At 37.3% G+C, this 11700-nt stretch overlaps 1 non-coding gene across 1 annotated transcript; it reads left to right on the forward strand.

Moving 5' to 3' along the window:
- The first annotated feature begins 1879 nt into the window (after positions 1-1879).
- Positions 1880-1987, forward strand: LOC112753339 (small nucleolar RNA R71). Its single transcript, XR_003177730.1, has one exon. It is a non-coding gene; the product is annotated as a small nucleolar RNA R71 (small nucleolar RNA).
- Positions 1988-11700: the final 9713 nt, after the last annotated feature.

Below are 11700 nucleotides of genomic sequence, written 5' to 3' on the forward strand. Positions count from 1 at the left end.
AATCAATGCCAAAAAGTGTATAAATTATCCGCTCATCACCTGTCCTCTAGGGTATGCTATTTTTTATGCTATTTTTTATTTTGCTTTAATTCTGCAGCTATTTTTATGACTTCACATGATTATCAACCTAAAGAAAACATAAAATGACAATGGAATATAAATAAATATAATTAAATAACATTGGTTGCCTCCCAATAAGCGCTTCTTTAATGTCAATAGCTTGACAGTGAGCTCTTAGAGAGCTTCACAGAGACTCAGAGCTTAATGGTGGCCTCCCAACACCAAACTTAGAAGTTGAGTGTGGGGGCTCTCTTTGACTCTGTATTGAGAGAAACTTTTCATGCTTTCTCTCCATGGTTACAGAAGAAGATCCTTTAGCCGTAAACACAAGGTAGTCCTCATTCAATTGAAGGACTAACTACTCTCCTCTGTCCACATCAATCACAGCTCTTGCTGTGGCTAGGAAGGGTCTTCCAAGGATGATGAATTCATCTTCATCCTTCCCAGTGTCTAGGATTATGAAATCACCAGGGATGTACAGGCCTTTAACCTTCACTAAGACATCCTCTACAAGTTCATAAGCCTGTTTCATTGATTTGTCTACCATCTCTAATGAGATTCTTACAGCTTGTACCTCAAAGATCCCTAGTTTCTCTATTACTGAGAGTGGCATGAGGTTTATTCCTGACCCCAGGTCACACAGAGCCTTCTCAAAGGTCATGGTGCCTATGGTACAAAGTATCAAGAACTTTCTGGGATCCGGTTTCTTCTGAGGTAATTTCTGTTGAACCAAGGCATTCAGTTCATTGATGAACAATGGAGGTTTATCCTTCCAAGTCTCATTACCAAATAACTTGGCATTCAGCTTCATGATTGCTCCTAGATACTGAGCAAATTTCTCTTGAACAATATCTTCATCTTCTTCAGAGGAAGAATACTCATCAGAGCTCATGAATGGCAGCAGTAAGTTCAGTGGAATCTCTATGGTCTCTATATGAGCCTCAGATTCCTCTGGTTCCTCAATAGTGAACTCCTTAATGGTCAGTGGATGTCCATTGAGGTCTTCCTCATTAGAAATCACTGCCTTTTCCTCCTCTATAGGTTCGGCCTCTTTGAATATTTTGATGGCCTTGCATTCTCTCTTTGGATTCTCTTCTGTATTGCATGGGAGAGTACTAGGAGGGATTTCAGTAACTCTTTTACTCAGTTGACCTACTTGTGCCTCCAAATTTCTGATGGAGGACCTTATTTCAGTCATAAAACTGAGAGTGGTCTTAGATAGATCAGAGACTATGGTTGCTAAGTCAGAGAGGCTCTACTTAGAATTCTCTGTTTGTTGCTCAGAAGATAATGGAAAAGGATTGCTATTGCCAAACCTATTTCTCCCACCATTATTATTATTGAAGCCTTGATTAGGCTTCTGCTGATCCTTCCATGAGAAATTAGGATGATTCCTCCATGAAGGATTATAAGTGTTTCCATAGGATTCTCCCATGTAATTCATTTCTTCCATTGCAGGATTCTCAGGGTCATAGGCTTCTTCTTCAGAGGAAGCTTCTTTAGTACTGCCGGATGCAGCTTGCATTCCAGTCAGATTCGGAGAAATCATATTGACTTGCTGAGTCAATATTTTATTCTGAGCCAATATTGCATTCAGAGTATCAATCTCAAAAACTCCTTTCTTTTGAGTCATCCCATTATTCACAGGATTTCTTTCAGAAGTATACATGAACTGGTTATTTGCAACCATCTCAATAAGTTCCTGGGCTTCTGCAGGCATTTTCTGTAGATGAAAAGATCTACCAGTAGAGTGGTCCAATGACATCTTGGACAATTCAGACAGACCATCATAGAATATACATAAGATGCTCCATTCTGAAAGCATGTCAGAAGGACACCTTCTGATCAATTGCTTGTATCTTTCCCAAGCTTCATAGAGGAATTCACCTTCCTTCTGTCTGAAGGTTTGGACTTTCACTCTAAGCTTTCTCATCTTTTGAGGTGGAAAGAATTTGGCCAAGAAAGCATTGACCAACTTTTCCCAAGAGATCAGGCTTTCTTTAGGTTGTGAGTCCAACCATATCCTAGCTCTGTCTCTTATAGCAAAGGGGAAAAGCATAAGTATGTAGACCTCGGGATTAACCCCATTGGTCTTAACAGTGTCACAGATTTGCAAGAATTCAGCTAAGAACTGATGAGAATCTTCCAATGGAAGTCCATGAAACTTGCAATTCTGCTGCATTAGAGAAACTAATTGAGGCTTAAGCTCATAGTTGTTTTCTCCAATTGCAGGAATTGAGATGCTTCTTCCATAGAAGTCAAAATTTGGTGCAATAAAGTCACCAAGCATCTTCCTTGCATCTCCACCATTGTTGTTATTTTTGGCTGCCATGTCTTCTTCTTTTTCAAAAATTTCTGTTAGGTCCTCTCCAGAGTTTTGTGCTTAAGCTTCTCTTAGCTTCCTCTTCAGAGTCATTTCAGGTTCAGGATCAGCTTCAACAAGAATGTTCTTATCCTTGTTCCTGCTCATATGAAAAAGAAGAGAACAGAAAAGAAGAGGAATCCTTTATGTCGCAGTATACAGATTTCTTTATATGAGTAGAAGAATAGAAGAATAGAATGAAGAAGGGAGAAGAGGAAGAATTCGAACACAGAGAGATGGAGAGGGTTCGAATTATAAGTAGAAGAGAAGTGTTAGTAAATAAATAAAATAAAATAAATAGAAAGAGATGAGAGAGTGTGTGTATTTAAAATTTTAATTAAAAGAAAAAAATATTTTTGTTTTTATTTTAAGTTAGAATTCGAAATTTAAGAAAAGAAATAAAATAAAATTAGAATTTAAAATAATTAGTTAATGAGAAAGAATTTTGAAAAAGTGGTTAGTGATTTTCGAAAATTAGAGAGAGAAAAGTAGTTAGGTGGTTTTGAAAATGATAAGAAATAGTAAACTTTTTAAAATCAAACAAAAAGTCAAGTAGTTAATTGAAAAAGATTTGAAAATAAATTTTGAAAAGATAAGAGGTTAGAAAAAGATTGTGAAATCAAAATTATAAAAAGATATGATTGAAATTTATTTTGAAAAATATTTGAAAAGGAAACTAAAAAGATTTGATTTTTGAAATTAAAGTTGAAGACTTGACTAACAAGAAAGTAAAAGATATGATTCTAGAATTTAAAGATTGAACCTTTCTTAACAGGAAACTAACAAACTTGAAATATTTTAATCAAAACATTAATTGTTAGCAATAATTTCAAAAATTATGAATTAAAAATAAGAAAAAAATTTTGAAAATTTATTTAAGAAATTCAAAAATATTAAGAAGAAAAATGAAAAAGATTTTATTTTTGAAAAAGATTTGAAAAGATAAAGTTTTTAAATTGAAATTTTGACTTGACTAACAAGAAACAACTAAATTTTAAAATTTTTTTACCAAATCAACTCAAAATTTCAAAAATTATGAGCAAAATAAGGGAAAGATATTATTTTATTTATTTTTGAATTAATGAAGGAAGAGAGAAAAAACCAAAAAGACACATGACATAAGAAATTAAGATCAAAACAAATAATGCATGCAAGAACACTTTGAATGTCAAGATGAACACCAAGAACACTTTGAAGATCATGATGAACATCAAGAACAAATTTTGGAAAATTTTTTAAGAAAAGAAACACATGAAAGACACTAAAATTAGAAATTTTTAATGTTTAGACACTATGAATTTGAAAATGCATATGGAAAACAACAAAAAACACAAAACAAGAAAAGTTAAAGATCAAACAAGGAAAGTCATCAAGAACAAGTTGAAGATCATGAAGAACACAATGCATATATTTTCGAAAATCTAAGAAAAATTAAAACATGCAATTGACACCAAACTTCAAATTTGACACAAGACTCAAACAAGAACCATAAATTTTTTTTTTGGTTTTTTTGACTTTATTAAATTTTTTAGTATTTTTTTTTCAAAATTATTTTGGAAAAAGAGAAATAAGAAATTCAAAATTTTTAATAAGAATTCTAGGATTCGTGCAATGTTAGTCTAAAGCTTCGATCCAAAAGAATTAGACATGGCCAAATGGCCAGCCAAGCTTCAGCATAACAAATATAGACATGTCCTTTCTACAATGGAAAGTGGAAACCTCGGTCGAAAAGATTAGACATGGCTTAACAGCCAGCCAGGCTTCAACATATCTCAATAAGCTCTAGAATTCATTCTTAGAAATTCTGAAGAACAAATATAAATTTTTTTGTTTTTTTTTTCGAAAATAAAAATAAAAAGGTTAAACATAAAATAAAATTATCCAATCTAAGTAACAAGATGAACCGTCAGTTGTCCAAACTCGAACAATCCTCGGCAACGATGCCAAAAACTTGGTGCACCGGATTGTGATTCACACTTTTCACAACTCCGCACAACTAACCAGCAAGTGCACTGGGTCGTCCAAGTAATACCTTATGTGAGTAAGGGTCGATCCAACGGAGATTGTCGGCTTGAAGCAAGCTATGGTCATCTTGTAAATCTCAGTCGGGCAGATTCAATTGGTTACGAGGTTTAGATAATTAAAAGATAAATAAAACATAAAATAAAATAAAGATACTTATATTATTCATTGGTGGAAATTTCAGGTAAGCGTTTAGAGATGCTTTGTTGCTTCTGAACCTCTACTTTCCTATTGTCTTCTTCCAATCATGCATGCTCCTTTCCATGGCAAGCTGTATGATCCTCTCGAATGAAAAATACCAGGTACGATCTCTGCACGGCTAATCAACTGTCGGATTTCTCGTCTCGGATGAAAAATACCAGGTACAGCTACTGCACGGCAAATCATCTATCGGTTCTCACTAGCATCGGAATAGGACCCTTATCCTTTTGCACACTGTCACTGCGCTCAACATTCGCAAGTTTGAAGCTCGTCACAGTCATCCCTTCCCAGATCCTACTCGGAATACCACAGACAAGGTTTAGACTTTTCGGATCTCAGGAATGGCTGCCAATTGGTTCTAGCCTATACCACGAAGATCCTAATCACACGGACTCGGTCCGTGTATTAGAGATCCAAGAGAATATATTCCGGCTGTCGTCCAATGACTACGTTGAACATTATCTAGACCGCTTTGTGGTTGTCAGGCACCCAGATCTTGGCCAAGCGAGTAACGAAGATAGTGGGTGATTGTCACGGGTCACCCCTTCATTCTGCCTTAACTGAATTAAGTACGAGAGTATATCTTGGAGAAGAAGTAGGCGTGAATTGAAAGAGAAACAATAGTACTTGCATTAATTCATGAAGAACAGTAGAGCTCCGTACCTTAGTCTATGAGGTGTAGAAACTCCACCGTAGAAAATACATAAGAGAAAATAGTCTAGGCATGGCCGTGTGGCCAGCCTCCAAGTCCAAGGATGATAATATCATAATCCTCTAATACAATAGTAAAAAGTGCTATTTATACTAAACTAGTTACTAGGGATTACAAAAAAAGAATAACTAAGTACAGATAGTGCAGAAATCCACTTCCGGAGCCCACATGGTGTGTGCTTGGGTTGAGCATTGAAGCTTTCACGTGCATAGGCCATTCTTGGAGTTAAACGCCAGCTTGGGTGCCAGTTTGGGCGTTTTACTCCAGTTCTGGTGCCAGTTTGGGCGTTTTACTCCAGAAATGGGTCAATAGTGGGCATTTGAACGCCAGTTTGGGCCATCAAATCTCGGGCAAAGTATGGACTATTATAAATTGCTGGAAAGCTCAAGATGTCTAATTTCTAACGCAATTGGGCGTGCGCCAATTGGGCTTTTGTAGCTCCAGAAAATCCATTTCGAGTGCAGGAGGGTCAGAATCCAACAGCATCTGCAGTCCTTTTTCAGCCTCTGAATCAGATTTTTGCTCAGGTCCCTCAATTTCAGCCAAAAAATACCTGAAATTATAGAAAAATATACAAACTCATAGTAAAGTCCAGAAATGCAATTTTTGCATAAAAACTAATAAAAATATAATAAAAAGTAACTAAAACATATTAAAAACTATGTAACAATAATGCCAAAAAGGGTATAAATTATCCGCTCATCACTCAGAAACCAAGAAGGAAGAAGAGGCACCTGATACAGTTCCACCAAAGCAAATCTTGAAGCCCTATGTACCAAAAATATCCTACCCACAAAGGCTGAGAAAAGATGGGAAGGACAGCTAGTTTTCTAGGTTCTTGGAGATCTTTAAGAAGCTTCAAATTAACATACCTTTTGTAGAGGAATTCGAGCAAATGCCACTCTATGCCAAGTTTCTAAAGGAGCTCATGACAACAAAAAGAAACTGGGGAGAAAAGAAAACTGTGGTACTCCCAGAGGAATGTAGTACCATCATATAAAAGAAGCTTCCCCAAAAGATGAAAGATCCTGGGAGCTTTCAAATCCCCTGCATCATAGGGGATATAAGCATTGAGAAGGCATTATGTGATTTGGGAGCTAGCATCAATCTTATGTCCTTGGCCATGATGAAAATAATGAGAATTGAAGAGGCCAAACCAACAAGAATGGCACTTCAATTAGCTGATAGAACGTTCAAGTTTCCTCATGGGGTGGTAAAATAAAGAGAATTCATATACACAGCAGACTTTATTGTGCTTGATATGGAGGAAGAGTCCAATGCATAAATCATACTAGGAAGACCATTCTTAGCTACAGCTGTGGCCATAATTGATGTGCAAAATGGAGAGTTGGTCCTAAGGCTACACGAACAGAAGATGGTATTCAATGTTTTCAAAGCAATGAGCAACCCAAAGGAGTCTATTGGTGAATGCATGATGGTGGCCACAACGGAGAAGCTAGTTCAAGGAGTCCTAGAAGAGGAACAATATGAAGAAGTAATGGAGCAAGATCAACAAGCATCAGGTAGTGAACTACCACAAGAAATCATAGAAGGCTCAATCATGCTAGACAAGACAAGCAAAAGAAAATGAAAGCACCAAAGTTGGAGTTGAAGACCCTGCCTCCAAGCTTGAAGTATGCCTACTTGGGTGACAACAACACATACCCAGTCATTATTAATTCAAGCTTGAGTGAGGAGCAAGAAGAAGATCTCATCAATGTACTGAGACAACACAAGGATGCCATAGGATGGACACTTTCAGATTTAAAGGGGATTAGCCCTTCAATGTGCATGCATAAAATCCTTCTTGAGGAAGGTGCCAAGCCCTCAAGACAGCCACAGAGAAGATTAAATCCAATAATGAATGAAGTGGTTCAAAAAGAAGTGCTGAAGTTGTGGCAAGCAGGGGTGATCTACCCAATCTCAAACAGCCCTTGGGTAAGCCCAATGCAAGTAGTCCCCAAGAAGGGAGAAATCACTGTTGTGCCAAATGAAAGAAATGAATTGATACCAACAAGAACAGTGACTGGATGGCGCATGTGCATAGATTATAGGAAGCTCAATGAAGCCACAAGGAAGGATCATTTTCCTCTGCCCTTCATGGATCAAATTTTGGAGAGGCTAGCTGGACATGAATATTACTGTTTCTTGGATGGATACTCAGGCAACAATCAGATTGTAGTGGACCCTAAAGACCAAGAGAAGACTTCCTTTACTTGTCCTTATGGTGTCTTTGCATATAGGAGAATGCCATTTGGATTGTGCAATACACCTGCCACATTCCAAAGGTGCATGCTATCTATATTCTCAGACATGATTGAAAGGTTTATTGAAGTGTTTATGGATGATTTTTCTGTGTTTGGTGATTCATTTTCCAAGTGCTTACACCATCTTGCCTTGGTGCTAAAGAGATGCCAAAAGACCAACCTAGTTTGTACTAGGAAAAGTGTCATTTTATGGACATCAAAGGGGTAGTCCTTGGCCACAAAATCTCTTAGAAAGGCATAGAGGTGGACAAGGCCAAGGTGGAAGTGATTGAGAAATTACCCCCACCTTGCAATGTCAAAGTAATTAGAGATTTTTCAAAGATTGCCAAACCTTTAAGTAACTTGCTTCTCTCTAATGTACCTTTTATCTTTGATAAAGAAAGCATGGAAGCCTTGGATGCGTTAATAAGTAGGCTCTCCTTCGCACCTATTATAGCACCACCTAGCTAGGATCTACCTTTTGAACTGATGTGTGATGTATCAGATTTTGCTATTGGTGCTGTTCTAGGACAAAGGAGAGACAAGCTAGTACATGTCATCTATTACGCTAGCAAGGTTCTTAATGAGACTCAAAGGAACTACACCACCACAGAGAAGGAACCCCTTGCCATAGTTTTTGCATTTGATAAGTTTAGATCGTATCTCATTGGTTATAAAGTCATTGTGTTTACTGACCATGCAGCCCTTATGTACTTGTTAACCAAGCAAGAATCTAAGCCTAGACTGATAAGATGGGTCTTGCTACTTCAAGAGTTTAAAGTTGAGATTAAGGATAAAAGTGGAGCAGAGAACAAAGTGGCTGACCACTTATTAAGGATCCCAAATAAGGAAGATGAAACACACAACCTTGCAGTAAATGAGAGCTTTCCGGATGAGCAGTTGATGATGATCCAAGAAGCCCCCTGGTTTGTGGATATAGCCAATTTCAAGGCCATTGAAAAATTTCCGATTAAGAATTTATAAATAGAACAGTGTTGTAAGTACAGTTCTTAACCGACGAAAATTTCGCTTATCAATTTAAAAGGGTTGTCACAAATTTAGAATAAAAATACTGGGAGTAGAAATCCCAGGTCGTCTCCCAACGAGTTGACAAAAGAGTGCTATTTTATTAGTCAGAAATTTTCTGAGAAATTTTAAGAGTTGGAGGACAGAAAAATAAATGATTGTAAACTAAAGCAATGCAAATTAGCGAGAGAATTTATATAATCAAAATAAAAGCCTTGACCGGGGAAAGATTAATTAGAAGTTCTATCCTTGTTGAATTTCTCCCAAGTGTAATAGCAAGAAGTTATTGTTTTCACTTAGTTAACCCTTACCGAATAAAGAAAAGTCAAGTGATTGAGCTAACTTTTACTCACAAGTCCTAATCATCTCCTATGGAAGGATTAGCGTTAGTCAATAGAGAGTTAGCCAACAACTTCCAATTGAAATTGACACTTGAGTATTCCAACTCAAGGGTCAACCCCCGAGTCAAGTTGGGAGTCTACTCCATTGACATGGATACTACTTTCGCGGATATATAAAGGGAATAAGAGGAAGACATGATAACTTAAATAGAATAATAACGGAAAAGTAATTAAAGGTAAAAGTAGATCTTTTCATTAATAAATTCCAAAATCATAAACATCCTTATCTGAACAGGGTTAATAGGTAATCAAAAGAGTAAAGGAAGAAGAAAACAAACTAGAATAATGGCAACTTCAATGGAGGTAGTGACTCTTCTCAATATCAAAATCAAAGCATCAAGAGCATAAAACTAGAAATCTATGAATATGAAGACCCTAGAGGAAGTAGTGATTTCTCTCTAAGATTAAAAGCTAAAAACTAAAAACTATGTGAATGAGAATGTGTGTTGAGTCTCTGCTTGTCCCGTAGCTCTAGTCTGTGTTTCTGGGCCAAAAATTGGGTCCAAACTCAGCCCAAAATCACCCCGAGCATTTTCTGTGATTTCTGCAGGCTGCGCACGTCATGCGTACGCGTTAGTCACGCGTGCGCGTCACTGGTCATCTTCGCGTGTCACGCGTACGCGTCAAGTACGCGCATGCGTCGCTGTGTAAACTCCAATTCACGCGCAAGCGTGAGCCATGCGTGCGCATCGCTTCTCGCTGGTTATCTCCTTTATTTCTTGTGCTCCTTCCATTTTTGCATGTTTCCTTTCCATCCTCTAAGCCATTCCTGCCCCATAAAGGTTAAAACACTTAAATAGCACAGGATAAACCATAAAATAGTGGTTTATCAATCTTCCCACACTTAACATTAATATGTCCTCATGCTAAGCTCAACGAGACAAAAGGAATGAATGGGAAAAAGTAAGACTCATGAGATGCCAACTATGTATGTAACTATATGCTAAGATGTTTCTGTCTTACTTTGTCAAAAGTAAATAAGTTATTCAAGACAAACATAAATCAGATTCCACTAATTCAAATCACACAATAAAAGGCAAGTAAACTTGTGAGAAGATAGCTCATGAAAGAAGGGAACATAGAATCAAGCATTGAACCCTCACTGGTAGTGTATATGCACTCTAATCGCTTAGGTGTCTAGGGTTAATTCACTATACTCTTCTCTAGTCATGCTTTCATCTAACCAATCGACAAATATTTAGTATACCAATGCAAACATCATGAGGTCTTTTCAAGGTTGTAATGTGGCTAAGGTAGGTGTGAGGATATATGTATGGCCAAGTGAGCTATATTATGAATCTTTAGCTAACCTAATTTCTCACCTAACGTACACCAAAAATTCCCACTTTTGCATCACATACTCATATACTAAATTTTCTTTAATTTCACCACATATGCATTGATCTTTTATTAAACTTAACATTGGGGTGATTTTATCCCCTATTCATTTATTTATTCAAATTTTTTTTGAACATGAAAGCAAATATAACATATCAATGCAAATGGTTTTTCTTGTCTTATATGAGTAGGCACCCAAATTCCCAATATTCAAATCAAGTAGAAACACAATACCTTCCCATTAACCCAGGTTCCCACAATTTCCCACACTTAATTGATACACAATCTCTATCTTAAGCTAACCAAAGATTCAAATCAGGTAATTAATTATTTTTCCACTTAAAGCAAGTGATGTGGTAATATAAAGAACAAATGGGGATTAAAAAGGCTCAAAGTGGCAAACAAAGGTAAATGGAATGGTAGGCTATTTGGGATGAGTGAGCTAATAACAAATGATGGCCTCAATCATATGTATGCATGCAAATATACTAAATAATGGACATATAGAATGGAACAAAATATAGATTACAATCATAGAGAAGGAAACACACAAGAATAAAATATTATGGTTAAATAATGTAACCATGTAATTAAGCTCAAATCTCACAGGTTGTGTGTTCTTAGCTATCAACCATGTTCCAATTTACAATCCTCAGACAATTTTAGCACAAATTTTCAATTTAAATTAGTGAAATACTATAAAATGGGTCTTGAAAAGAAACTCAGTACTTTAACCAAGCAAAACATACATGCAAATAATTATTATCATGCAATCTATCCTATCCAACAAAAGAAAGAGTCAAATGCTGGTGTTAAAAGAGAGAAACTACCTCCGAAATTCACGGAGTGACCTCTCCACACTTAAGGGTTGGCACGGTCCTCCGTGCCATCAGTAAGGAGCAAAGGAGGGCTGGAAGCATCGCCACCACTGTCTGGTTTGCCCTGGCTTCCTGTGAGACTGGATGAAGGGGAGTCCGGGGTGTCCTTCTATTCTGGAGATGGGTGAGTACCAACTATGAGGTCCGTCAGGTAGTTGTATCGGCACTTGTTACGGCGCTCCATTTGCTCCATCCGCCGGTCTTGCCGGTCGAACCTCTCAAGGATTTGAAGGAACATATGATGGATGGATGGTGCTTGTGGTGTGGATGATGAGAGAGGAGGAGAATGAGGAGTATCCAAAGATGGGCCTGCAGGCCAACTCGCAGAAGGGACTGGTGGCCAGATGCACTTCCCATGCGGGACATACTGGTCGGCTATAGGGATCATCACCTTCGTATCTCCCACCCGATAGGACACAACAGCTGTAGAGACTAAATCTGAAACCAAGGCGGG

The sequence above is a fragment of the Arachis hypogaea genome, chromosome 15 (genome assembly GCF_003086295.3).
Source record: "Arachis hypogaea cultivar Tifrunner chromosome 15, arahy.Tifrunner.gnm2.J5K5, whole genome shotgun sequence".
Classification (NCBI taxonomy): Eukaryota; Viridiplantae; Streptophyta; class Magnoliopsida; order Fabales; family Fabaceae; genus Arachis; species Arachis hypogaea.